General features: G+C 37.1%; 1 protein-coding gene across 3 annotated transcripts in view; it reads right to left on the bottom strand.

The window, feature by feature from the left end:
• The window catches only part of LOC106053276 (trichohyalin-like), a 100,398-nt gene that overhangs the window by 18,251 nt on the left and 69,952 nt on the right, over positions 1 to 12,195 (bottom strand). The window lies entirely within an intron of this gene.

The following is a 12,195-nucleotide window of genomic DNA, read 5'->3' as shown; positions in this document are numbered from 1 at the left end:
ACACAAATTAAAGTTTATAAAAACAAAAAATAATTTAATTTAATGGGATCAAATCAACGATGGTATCGTTACTTCGGAGAGAAAGAGTTAATCTCTGTAAAAAAAAAAAAAAAAAGCTAATTGTTCCGGTAAATACTCAGACTGCACGAAGTGTTTCTTTAAGGGAAAAGGTTTGGGCAGGGCCGGTCCTACTGATTTCGGGGCCCTATGTGAAACGGATTGCGCGGGGCCTAGTCTGGATAGGGATAAGGAGAATAAGTCAAAATTTAGATTTTTTTTGTTAGAAAATAAATACGTCTTTGCATTTTGGTCAAACTTTACTAAGTACAAAATCACGATCAAGATAACTTTAAAAGACATCTACGACAAGCGATTACATTTACTATTGAATAGCAAAATATCGCTTTTGATTTTTTTAAGAGATAGAAATGATTTAGATCTATATTTATATGCCAGTGACTATTACAGTAAATTAAGTATTTGAACTTCTTGTTTTGGTTAAAATTCGCCCTATTATTTTTTATTAAACGAAAGCTGACATTACCGGGTTTTTTTTATTCGCGAGTAGGATTGGAGTCATCCATATTGTATGGCCCCCAAAAATGACAATTTTGTCTATTTTTAGGACATTTTTATGACTTTTCAGGATACTTTAATCATTTCAGGAGATTTCCAGAAGCTCCTGGAAAATCCGAGGAAGCGGAATCCCTGTTAAGTTAAAATTTACTAGTGTTAGCGCGGGGCCAATTAAAGTGCGGGGCCCACTGCGCCCGCATATGTTGCAGTGCCCTAAGGCCGGCCCTGGGTTTGGGAATGACTGGTAGTGTAAACAATACAAGTTTCTCTATTAGACTTGCCTCCGGGTATTCTTGTGGACGTCTCTGTGTTCTACGTTAGTACCATTAAGATTAGCATCGCGCTATGACTAATTAATGTCTCCTAGTTCTTTCAGTAACACTTTTTGAAAATGTTTTAATCTCGAACAAGAGGCTCATTTGAAAATGAATGGCTTTACAGCTCCTGAGCTAAGATTGTTAATGTAGCGTCTGACTTAGCGTCTACGTGTTCAATTAGACTCCAGCGAGCATCGCTTGCAACGCAGGGCAGTCGAGTGTCTGATAAGAAACACAATGGCTGAAGCAAATTTACAGAAACGAAACGCTGCCCCATGGAATTTAAATGCTGTTTTAAAAAAATAGATTTTAGGGTTGGGTTTTAAGATGGTTAGCTTTTTCATATTGATGTTTTTTTGTGTACAAAGCTTATATCAACTCTGTCTGTCTGGTAAAAAAGTGTGTACACGTTATTTCTCCCACACCCATTCTCGGATCAAGTGAATATTTATTCATTGGCATAGACAAGACAGGAATCAATAAAAAAAAAAATAGTAGCCAATGGACCTCATTCACCAATCGTAAACAAACAACATTTAGTCACGTGATCTTATTGATAAAACAATGGAAAAAAAACTGTCACGTGACAACCATCATGAATTAAACATGAGATTGTAAATTATATTGAAGAGATAAAGCACCACGCGGCTAAATGTTGTTTGTTTACGATTGGTGAATGAGGTCCATTAATCAATTAATTAATTGTCATTAATTTTCTTGTAACGTACCAACAAGGGAGACTAATCGTTCAGTATTCACAGATATGGTTTAATTTGTTGGGTTTAGTCCCCTTAAATAGTTTGTAAGTTATCCCTCCATTAGACATTCTACGATACAGTGGATACTTTAACAATTTTTGTATTGTACCTAACAAAACGTGAATCAATTTAAAAAAAAACTATTGATAATTATTTATTTGTTTGATATATGTACATTATTGATATATATATATATATATATATATATATATATATATATATATATATATATATATATATATATTATTGATATATATATATAATATATTGTAAGGGCCGAGTTCTTCCCCTTTAGATAAGTTTTGTTTGATTTTTTTAAGTTTTTTTTTTATGTTCTTGTTTTTAATTACACATACACAATATATAGGCCTCTGTTAATCTTTAATCAATTTGTCTTTTTGTTTCAATTATAATAATAATAATTAAGCTTGTCTTCGAGTCCGAAGATTAATTGGGAATTCAGTATTTCCCGTGGTACGCAGCCCCAGCTGTGACCTACATATTTTGCCACATCCAGGGCTAGCATAAACATTGTCCGCCGGTGGTCGATTTTATATTAATTATATATAGTGACCTAAATGACTAATGTGGAAATAATGTTCGTTCAAATTCTTATCTTATAAAATGCAGACGTTACTTCAAAAACGATGATTACGTCCAACGCGTGTCCCTAGGTCTATTAAGTCATGCATGTTAATCAATGACTTAAATTCTGCCAAGTCGTTGTTTTTCCTGGCTGACTCAGGCAACCCATTCCATGCTCTTATAACACTAGGGTAGAAGGAGTATTTGTACAGATTTGTCCTAGCATATGGAAAAAGAAATGTGCCTTTGGGATTTTCTAAGTTTTTTATAAGGCTTTGTTTTTTTTTAATTCGAAGATAATGTTTTAGTGTTTTATGTTTAATACTTCGTATTCTAGAAGTAAAAATGTTTTGACCAAACAAATAAAATAATCTCTTAAAGATAATTAATACATGTTTAAGATATATATTTATATATTTATTGAGACATGTAAAGAAAAAATAGGTATAGTATAATATATAAAAGAAGACAGGTACAGTTGAAACTTAAAATGCCACTTTAAAAAGAATCCAATTTATTGAACATCAATTGTTAACATACATTGCCGAGGAATTATGGATACACATTCTTCTAGGGGATAATGAAACCATAAAGAAACTTTATACCAAGAGAGTTTTAGATTAGTAAACATGTAGAACACCTAGAATGGAGGTAGATATACACATCTATGAACAAACAAGTATATAGAGAGTGATATATAAATAGGGGGTTAAAGGTCAAAGAGCTATTGTAATGTAAGAAAAAAAACACTAAAGGATTATGATCATGAATTAATTTGAGATCACAACATTTAGTAAGCCAGCGGTTCCCATGCTTTTACAATATGGAGTTTCATTAAGAAATCACGTTTGTTAAGGGAAGAAATAACGGCATTAACTTTACATTGTAAAAGTGTAAATACAATGCGAATAAACACAATTTGAGAAGCGCCTTGAGTGAGGCGATTTTTTTTAGCAAGCTTTGGGAACCACTGTCGGAAAGGATGAGATGTGTATTGATGGTCTGTGTTCATGCAGTTAATAAGTAAGACCTCAAAGTAAAATCGTAGTGGTGTATAGAAGAGGGGATACTACGTTTAATATAATGCTAGAATATTTGATATATAACGAGTTTTTAACAGCGTGTTTTTAACCAAATTATTTCTCAGTATCACCTCCAACAATACAATCACTTTACAGTTACCACATTTATTGTCCAGTACCCAACCACCTCCATGCCAAGTGCCCCCAGGGTAAGATGTACCACAGATTGTGAAACGCTGCTCTGATCTATTAATTATTGCTAGTATAATAATGTCAGTATTTCATATGCCTTTATTTTAATAAAATCCATTTCATTAGATAACCGAGCTACGTAGATAAGATATAAAATGAAGCCTCTTCATTCTACACAAAGCCTAACTTATCTACATAGATGCCAGATGCACACTGATGTAAGGCCTCACTAATCTACACGAAGCTTTAACAATCTACATTAAGCCTCTTTAGCCTACATAAAGTTTCACAAGTCCTCATAACCTTCTACCTTTACCTTTACCTATCCCTTAGTCTGCTGGGCCGTTGGGGCACCACGCAAGATTCGTCGACCGTCCTTCTGCATTCCTGTCTGTCCTTAGCCTTAGTAAGAAAATCATGCAATGGCATGCCCCTCCATTCTTTATGTTGTCCTCCCATCGCTTCCTCTGTCTGCCTCCTCTACTTTTTCCTGGTACTGTTCCCAGAAGGAAGGTCTTAGCGAGCCCCGAAGATCATGTGATATGGTCATAGATTTTCAGCTTGCGTTTTTTTTTACGATAGTTAGCAGGTCATCGTGGGGTCGTAAAGGACAACAATGTACGTAAAGCCTCACCAATCTAAGAAAAGGCTCTCCGATCAATGCGAAGCCTCGCTAATTTATATATAACCTATCAATCTATGTAAAGCCTCACCAAACTAAGCAAAGCCTCACCAATCTATATACACTCTCACAAATATTTGAAAAGCCTCAACAATCTAATTATAGAGGCTAACATACGGAAACTAGAAATAATGTAAATAGAATATTCGTGACATAGTCTAGTCATCCCGTAAAGCCTCACCAATGTATGTAAAGCCTCGCCAATCTATGTAAAGACTAACATACGGAAACTAGCTTTAATGCAGATAGAATATTTGTGACATACTCTAATCATCCTATAAAGCCTCACCAATTTATGTAAAGCCCCACCAATGTATGTATACCCTCACCAATCTATGTAAAGCCTCATCAATGTATGTAAAGCCTCACCAATCTATGTAAAGCCTCACCAATCTATGTAAAGGCTAACATACAGAAACTAGCAATAATGCAGATGGAATATTCTTGAAAATAGTATTGTCATCCATATCGATCGAATTAGGTAGACAAAATCATTTTTATTTTAATTTATCGATTTCAACGAGATCGAACTGGCCATATTCCTTGATTGGCTGCTGTATACAAATGCCGTCCCTCAGACTCAGACTCAGTCTCATGATGTAATATTTGGAAATGTAATTTAAAAATAAAATCGATTTCTTAATAACTGGAACGAGGATCGATCCGTCTTTTACGTATTGAAAGCGAATTCCTCCCAGATTGATCATTAAGGGAAAGGGAACAGGAACTATAGAATGTGTTCAATGAACTAAGAATCGGTCAAGTCAATATCAAGGAAAAAGAATCGATTACAAATCATTAGGGCAGTGATGTATTTAGTGTTTGTATTTTGCAGTACGTAGTTTTCTGTTGTTTTTATTCGTAATATTATTGTTTTGTTTTCCGGTACGAAGACACACTAACTGTATAACTCGAAGTGCGCTGTGTAGCATTACTTCTGTGCTTATGTGTGTGTCCGTGTGCGTGTGCGTGCGTGTGTGTGTCATCAAGAGTGTATTCACGTGCCTTTGAAGCAGTCAGCAAGCATCACAAGCTTTTAAAACAATACAGAGGGGAAAAAAATCAAAGGGGAGACGACAGTGCAAATAAACTATAAACAAGTGATGCCGTCCCTTAGCAACCATGACAGCGGAAATGACGCAAATTAAAACAAAAAAAAAAAGCCTATCCAAAAAGAAAAAAAAAACTCATTTCGAGTGGCTTAGGGACAACTTATACTAGATCCTTTTGGCCTTGTTCTTGATTGGGGCAGTTGAAGGTATATCGTCTTTAGAGGTCATAGATCTTTAGGCAGGGCCTGACCCACAAGATTGTATTTATACATCAATATCAATATTTTCTTTAATTTCAATTTTATAACTTTTCAAGCCGTTTCCATTTCTAAATATTTTAATACACGTTAGTTTTTAATTTTGGCCCAGGGCCGGATATAAGTAAGTGAAGGCCCCGGGGCAGGATTTATGTGCTGGCTCCTACACTTTTTAGAAAGCTTTAAAAAATCCGCTAATTAATAATAATTATATCTATATATTATGTATTAATCTCATTTTCTTATTTTTCAAATATTTAATACGCATACTACAGTAATAATTTGTGGAGGGTATAGTCCTGGGTTGACGCGGAAAAACCGGAACTGCTACAAGCGGACACTTCTTTATCACACCAACGCACTAGCGGATCCAGAACTTTGGAGTGGGGGGGGCGATTTTTTTCCAAACCCTAACCCTAACGCCCTAACGCCCAGTAAACCCTAACCCTATGCATAAACGTGTGTACAGAACACACACACACATACACATACACACACATACACACACACACACACACATATATATATATATATATATATATATATATATATATATATATATATATATATATATATATATATATGGGAATTTTAAAAAGCAGCATTTCTCAACCTTCGGCGAAAAAGTGGGGCAACGCTATAAGGTTCCCTATTGGGGTTTGGGGCGAAGCCCCGACGACAAAAGCGTTTTCTTGCATTCTTCACTGCAGAAACGCATTCTCCTGACATCTAAAGCTTATTATTCATCAATAAAGTTCGGGGCGAAGCCCCGACGCAAAAAGCGTTTTCTTGCATTCTTCACTGCAGAAACGCATTCTCCTGACATCCACAGCTCATCATTCATCAATGAAGTTCGGGGCGAAGCCCCGACGACAAATGCATTTTCTTGTATTCTACACGGCAGAAACGCATTCTCCTGACATCTACGCTTATTATTCATTAATGGAGTTCGGGGCGAAGCCCCGACGACAAAAGCGTTTTCTGACATCTACAGCTCATTATTCATCAATGAAGTTCGGGGCGAAGCCCCGACGCCAAAAGCGTTTTCTGGCATTTTTCACTGCAGAAACGCATTCTCCTGACCTAAAGCTCACTATTCATACTATTGAATAATATTGCACTTGAAAGATATTCTAATATGAATTTATACGCCCTTAATACATTGCAAATAAAACCGATTTGTTCCTTGAAAAGATAAGATACCCACATATTTAGATTTTGGCTTTGAGGATCGCCGCCGAAAAAAAATTACTCGATAAATAATATTCAATAACATTGTAATATAAGTTGTGAGTTTTAGTCCCAAATTTATTTAACTAGAAAAATATCCGATTGAGTAAAGGTTGGGAAAAGGCGACTATAAATGCATTTATTTCGGTTTAGAACTCATCTCAATCATGATTCTTATACTGAAAAATTTCGTTTGAATTCTAACTTTTCCAATGCAAAGTCTTTCTTAAACTAATTATGATAAATTCATGTGAAATTACATAAACTCTGGAAATGGGAAGGGCGGTAGAATGAAAGCGATTAATCCTCGCTCGTTTAATAATTTCTGCTAAAGATTGCATTTGGCATTAAAGAATAAAAAAAAAAGTAGGGCGACTCGATATAAGAATTTAATTTATAGTATATATAAATTATATTAGTGGCAGATTTTTTACATTTTGTAATTTCTAAACTATAATACTAAAAGAAAAAGTATTGGTTTGTCCGATGGGGGAAATGCAATTGCATATATCACCCTTCCCACCTGGTGCAACCCTTTTTCATTTCAATTTACTAATGATACAATTTGAGATTAGAGTATGGTACGACATAATATACAATGGGTTCACATATCAATACGTAGTTTATATTATATAGATATTCAACTAATTTTTGTTCACAAACTATGATTCTCCATAAAAATAGGACCGCCCCCCCACTCAGAGGGCTAGAGTGGGAAGGGCAGTACATGCAATCGCCCTTCCCATAACCCCACCGAATCGACCAAGATACCAGAAAGGGAGCGACATAATATAAAATTTATAGATTAATTCAACTAATTTTGTTCACAAACTATGATTTCTCCATAAAAGTAGGACCGCCCCCCCCCACTCAAATGGTTTAGGTGGGAAGGACAGTAGAGGTATTCGCCCCCCCCCCCATCCCCAAACGGTAAACAGATCGGTTAAGATATCAATAACAAATTTTAATCATATAGATATTTAATTGATTCTGTTAGCAAGCTGTGATTTCTACAAATAAATTGGACCGCCCCCCCCCCACTCGAAAGTGTATGGGGGGGGGGGGATTGATACCATTGTCCCCTCCCGACCCCACCAAATTGGTCAACATACTAGAGGAGAGGGCGAAATAATACAAAGAATAGGTTGAAATATAAATAATTAGTATATATTATTAACATAAGTGATAAATTTGTATACAAATTGTGTGAATTCTATACTAAAATTCGTCCCCCACCCCCCTTCGAGGGGGAGGGGGGGGTCGGCCGAGTGGGGGGGGGCGATCGCCCCTACCGCCCCCCCCCTGGATCCGCCAGTGCACCAACGTTGCCAACCGTAAGATTTAAAGTATTGTCAGTAAAAATGCGAAATGCGATTTTCAACTTCAAAAAACGTGTACGTTTCTGACCCGTCGAAATTCGGATTTTTAAAAGTCTGCTGTTGGGTGGGGGGGGGTTCTATTGTGGAGGTCCCTGAGTTACATCCCGCCGCACTGCCCTAAAACCGGCCCTGCTTATGTCTATATTAGTGTCAATATTGCTGCTTAAAATATGGTCCTACACTGGCGTTATACTCCGTGTACGGCTCTATGCTAATTTCCTTTATTCTAAACACACACACAAATTATGAGGGTTGTTTGTTTTGCATGTATATACCTTCACGAAGGACCGATGGCGGGGGAAGGTGACGGGCGTGATTCGAACCCGAGACCATCGAGACTGTCAAGAGTGTATATCAAACAACCAGTCACCCATCCTGGAATTGTTTTTGTACTATTACAAGGGTTATCCTCCTTTGTACACGTGAGTAATGTCCCTTGTCTTAACTGCTGGACATATAACTTTCTTATAAAATACAGACGGTGCTTCAAAAAAAGATGATTACGTCCTACGCGTGTTAAATGAAAAAGATATAGGAAATCATCATCATTATTTTTGTTTTACCGAAATATATACATAAACTTAAATTTCTAGGAAAATCGTTGGAGCCGTTTTTGAGATCCACTCGTAACCCACGAAGAATTTGCAAGCTAATAGGAGGAATAGCAACAATAATAAAAGAATAAAAGTAAAGCAAAGTTTCCCTTTTCAGACCTTGCGATCTAGGGGGCAGATGATGTTAAGGTCATCTGTTTCTTTGGCCAACGGTTAACGAGCAGGGAGTTATGTAGCCAGCACAACGACCAACCGCCTTTACTTTCCCCAACTAAATTCCGGGACCTCAGGTTCGGAAGCCAAGCGCTTAACCATTCGACCACCACGTCACCAATAAAAGAATAGGTAAAAAACCGCTTAGTTCGCTTCCAAAAAAGTTTTAGGTCAAAAATCTACGTAGTGAGAAAGCCTAAGGCTTATCTTATGGAGCTAGCAGTGAATAGGACACTTAGAATGTCATCTGTTTTTTTGTGGCCAGGAGGTGACGAGGTGATTAAATGATCAGCACTGCAACGTATCCCCCATCTTTAACTTCCCTAGAACTTTTCTGATGCATCTTCGTACTGGTCTTCTCTCTCTCTCTCTCTCTCTCTCTCTTTCTCTCTCTCTCTCTCTCTCTCTCTCTGTGTATATATATATATACAGGGCCGGTCTTAGGCCACTGCAACCTATGCGGTCGCAGTTGGCCCCGCGCTTTCATAGGCCCCGCGCTAATTCTATGTGTAAATATTAAATTGCAAAATCTATACGAAAAATTCCTGGAAATGTTCTGCAAAGTCGATTTTTTTTTCTAATACAAAATCTTAATTTTCACTTATTATCCTTATTGCCACCCAGACTAGGCCCCGCACAATCAGTTTTGCATAGGGACCCGCAATTGTTAGGACCGGCCCTGTATATATATATATATATATATATATATATATATATATATATATATATATATATATATATATTCTCTCTCTTTCTCTATCTCTCTGTCTCTCCGTGTCTCTCTCTGTATCTCTCTCTCTCTCTCTCTACCTTTCTTTCTCTGAATCTCCCTTTACCTCTCCACCACTCTCTCTCTCTCTTTCTATCTGCCCCTCTTACTTTCACTCTCCATTTCCCCCCTCTCTCTTTCTCTATCACTTCATCTCTCATCCTCTCTATTTCTCTCTTTGCACTCTTTCACCCACTCTCTATCTCTTTCTATCTATGTCTTTCTTTCAATCTCCCTTTATCTCTCTATTACTTTCTCTCTCTCTCTCTCTCTGTCCCTCTTTCTTTCTTTCACACGCCTTCTCTCAATCTCCCTTTCCATCTCTCCCCCTCTCTCTCTTTCTCTCGCTCCATCTCTCATCGTCTATTTCTCTCTTTCACACTCTTTAAGCCACTCTCTCTCTCTCTCTCTCTCTCTCTCTCTCTCTCATTGAGATTGAACTCAATACCCCATAGTTTCGGAAGTCAAGTGTCTTAAAACTCACCCACCACGCCTTTGAGTGGGCTAGCAAAAAAAATCGTGTAAGCCACTTATATGAACAATACCTTGCGCAACTCAATAGATTATACAACTCTTTGATTACATCGAGGAAGAAAGTGGCCATAGAAATCTATTACATCTCTGGTATTGCTTGAAACAATACACAGTATCAATATTTAATGCTGGTTAGCAACAAAGAATAAAAAAAGACCTTTCAATGGCAGCTTATAAAAAGAGACCTTTTTTTAAAGCAAACAAAGAGAAAGTATGAAAACAAAGAAATGTAATGTTGTAATAACGTCACTCAGAGTAACCAGCATAACAAGAGCCCGTTATAAATAATTGATTAGTGCTTTATTACAGATTCCAGCGTACTACAATAGAGCGGGCAGTGTTAAAGTAAAGGACATTAGTTCGAGAAGGTTTACTTATATGTAAAACACTGTGATAGCCCTGTCTTGCACACCGCCATCCAAGTTAGTGGTGCGCTGTAGCCCGTGCACCGATAGTGATTAGACTTAGACTGAATGCTGACATAGGAGAAGCAAGGAGTTCAGCCCATGTCATGAAGAAGCTGTGCTTAATGCAGATATTGTAATTATGTGTTAGTGTTGTCCTGTAAATAAATACCTGTCCTAATTGAGTTGCCTTCTTTGGGCTAATTACAATACACAACTGCAAGACTAGATGAGATAACATGAGGTATACGAAGAGAGTGGTTGACCGGTCGGCGTCTGAAATGCTGTTCAGCCTGTTGACCCGACTTCCAACTCTGCCTGCAACCTATCTGTTCTACTGGATGTTTATGCAAGAGGTTTATTCTTCAGGTCTATGCTAGAGGCTTAAGCTGGAGGCTTATACTACAGATTTTTGCTACAGGTTTATGCTAGAAGTTTATGCTAGAGGCTTATGAAAGAGGTTTATTCTAAGAGGTTTATGCTAGAGGCTTATGCTAAAACGTTTATTCTAAAGGCTTATGAAAGAGGTTTATTCTAAGAGGTTTATGCTAAGCCGTTTATGCTAGGGCGTAATTATCTTAATTTCCGTATGGATGTTCGATAGTCGTCACGGAATGAAAACCACAATTTGTGTCAAAAGACGGACTCGGCAAGACATGATAGGAAGAAGATAGTTTAGTTAAATATAGACATGATAGGAAGAAGATAGTTAAGTTAAACATAGGCATGATAGGAAGAAGATAGTTAAGTTAAACATAGACATGACAGGAAGAAGATAGTTTAGTTAAATATAGACATGATAGGAAGATATAATAGTTAAATAAAGTGAAAGATAGATGGAGAGAATTGAGATATAAAGAAAGAGTGACATAGATTGAGAGAGACAGAGAGAGAGAGAGAGAGAGAGAGAGAGGGTAATAGCAGAAAAATTCACATCAATATGAGGATGTTGGATAGCCAGCACAATTATCTACTTTCTTTTCTATTTCTTTTTCCAACTATGGTCACGTAGACAGGTAGTCAGGTAGTTAAGTAATCAGGTAGACAGGTAGTAAGATAAAAAAGTAGTCAGGTAGACAGCTAGTAAGGTAGAAAAGTAGTCAGGTATACAGGTAGATAGGTAGACATGTAGTCAGGTAGATAGGTAGGTAGATATGTAGATAGTCAATTAGACGATTAGTTAATTAGACAGGTATTCAGGTAGACAGGTAGTCAGGTAGACAGGTAGTCAGTTAATAAGATAGACAGAAAGTCAAGTATTCCGATAGACATGTAGACAGGCAGACAGACAGGTAGTAGGGTAGACAGGTAATCAGGTAGAGAAGTAGGTAAACAGGTAGTCAGGTAGTTAGACAGGCAGCAGGAAAGGAAGCAATTAGAAATGTAGTCAGTTAGACATGTAGCCAGTTAGACAGGTAGTCAGGTAGAAAGGTAGGAAGACATTTGGTAGTCAATTAGACAGTTAATTATACAGGTATTCAGGTAGACAGGTAGTCAGGTAATCATATAGACAGGTAGTCGGGTAGACAGGTAGTCATGTAGACAGTAAAGTAATCTGATAGACAGGTAGTCAGGTAATTAGATAGACAGGTAGACAGGTAGTCATGTAGACAGATAGAAAGGTAGTCAGGTAGACAGGTAGTCAGGTAATTAGATAAACAGGTAGTCAGG

The sequence above is a fragment of the Biomphalaria glabrata genome, chromosome 11 (genome assembly GCF_947242115.1).
Source record: "Biomphalaria glabrata chromosome 11, xgBioGlab47.1, whole genome shotgun sequence".
Lineage (NCBI taxonomy): Eukaryota > Metazoa > Mollusca > Gastropoda > Planorbidae > Biomphalaria > Biomphalaria glabrata.
Note: the sequence above shows the minus strand (reverse complement) of the source record. Positions and strands in the feature narration are given on the sequence as shown.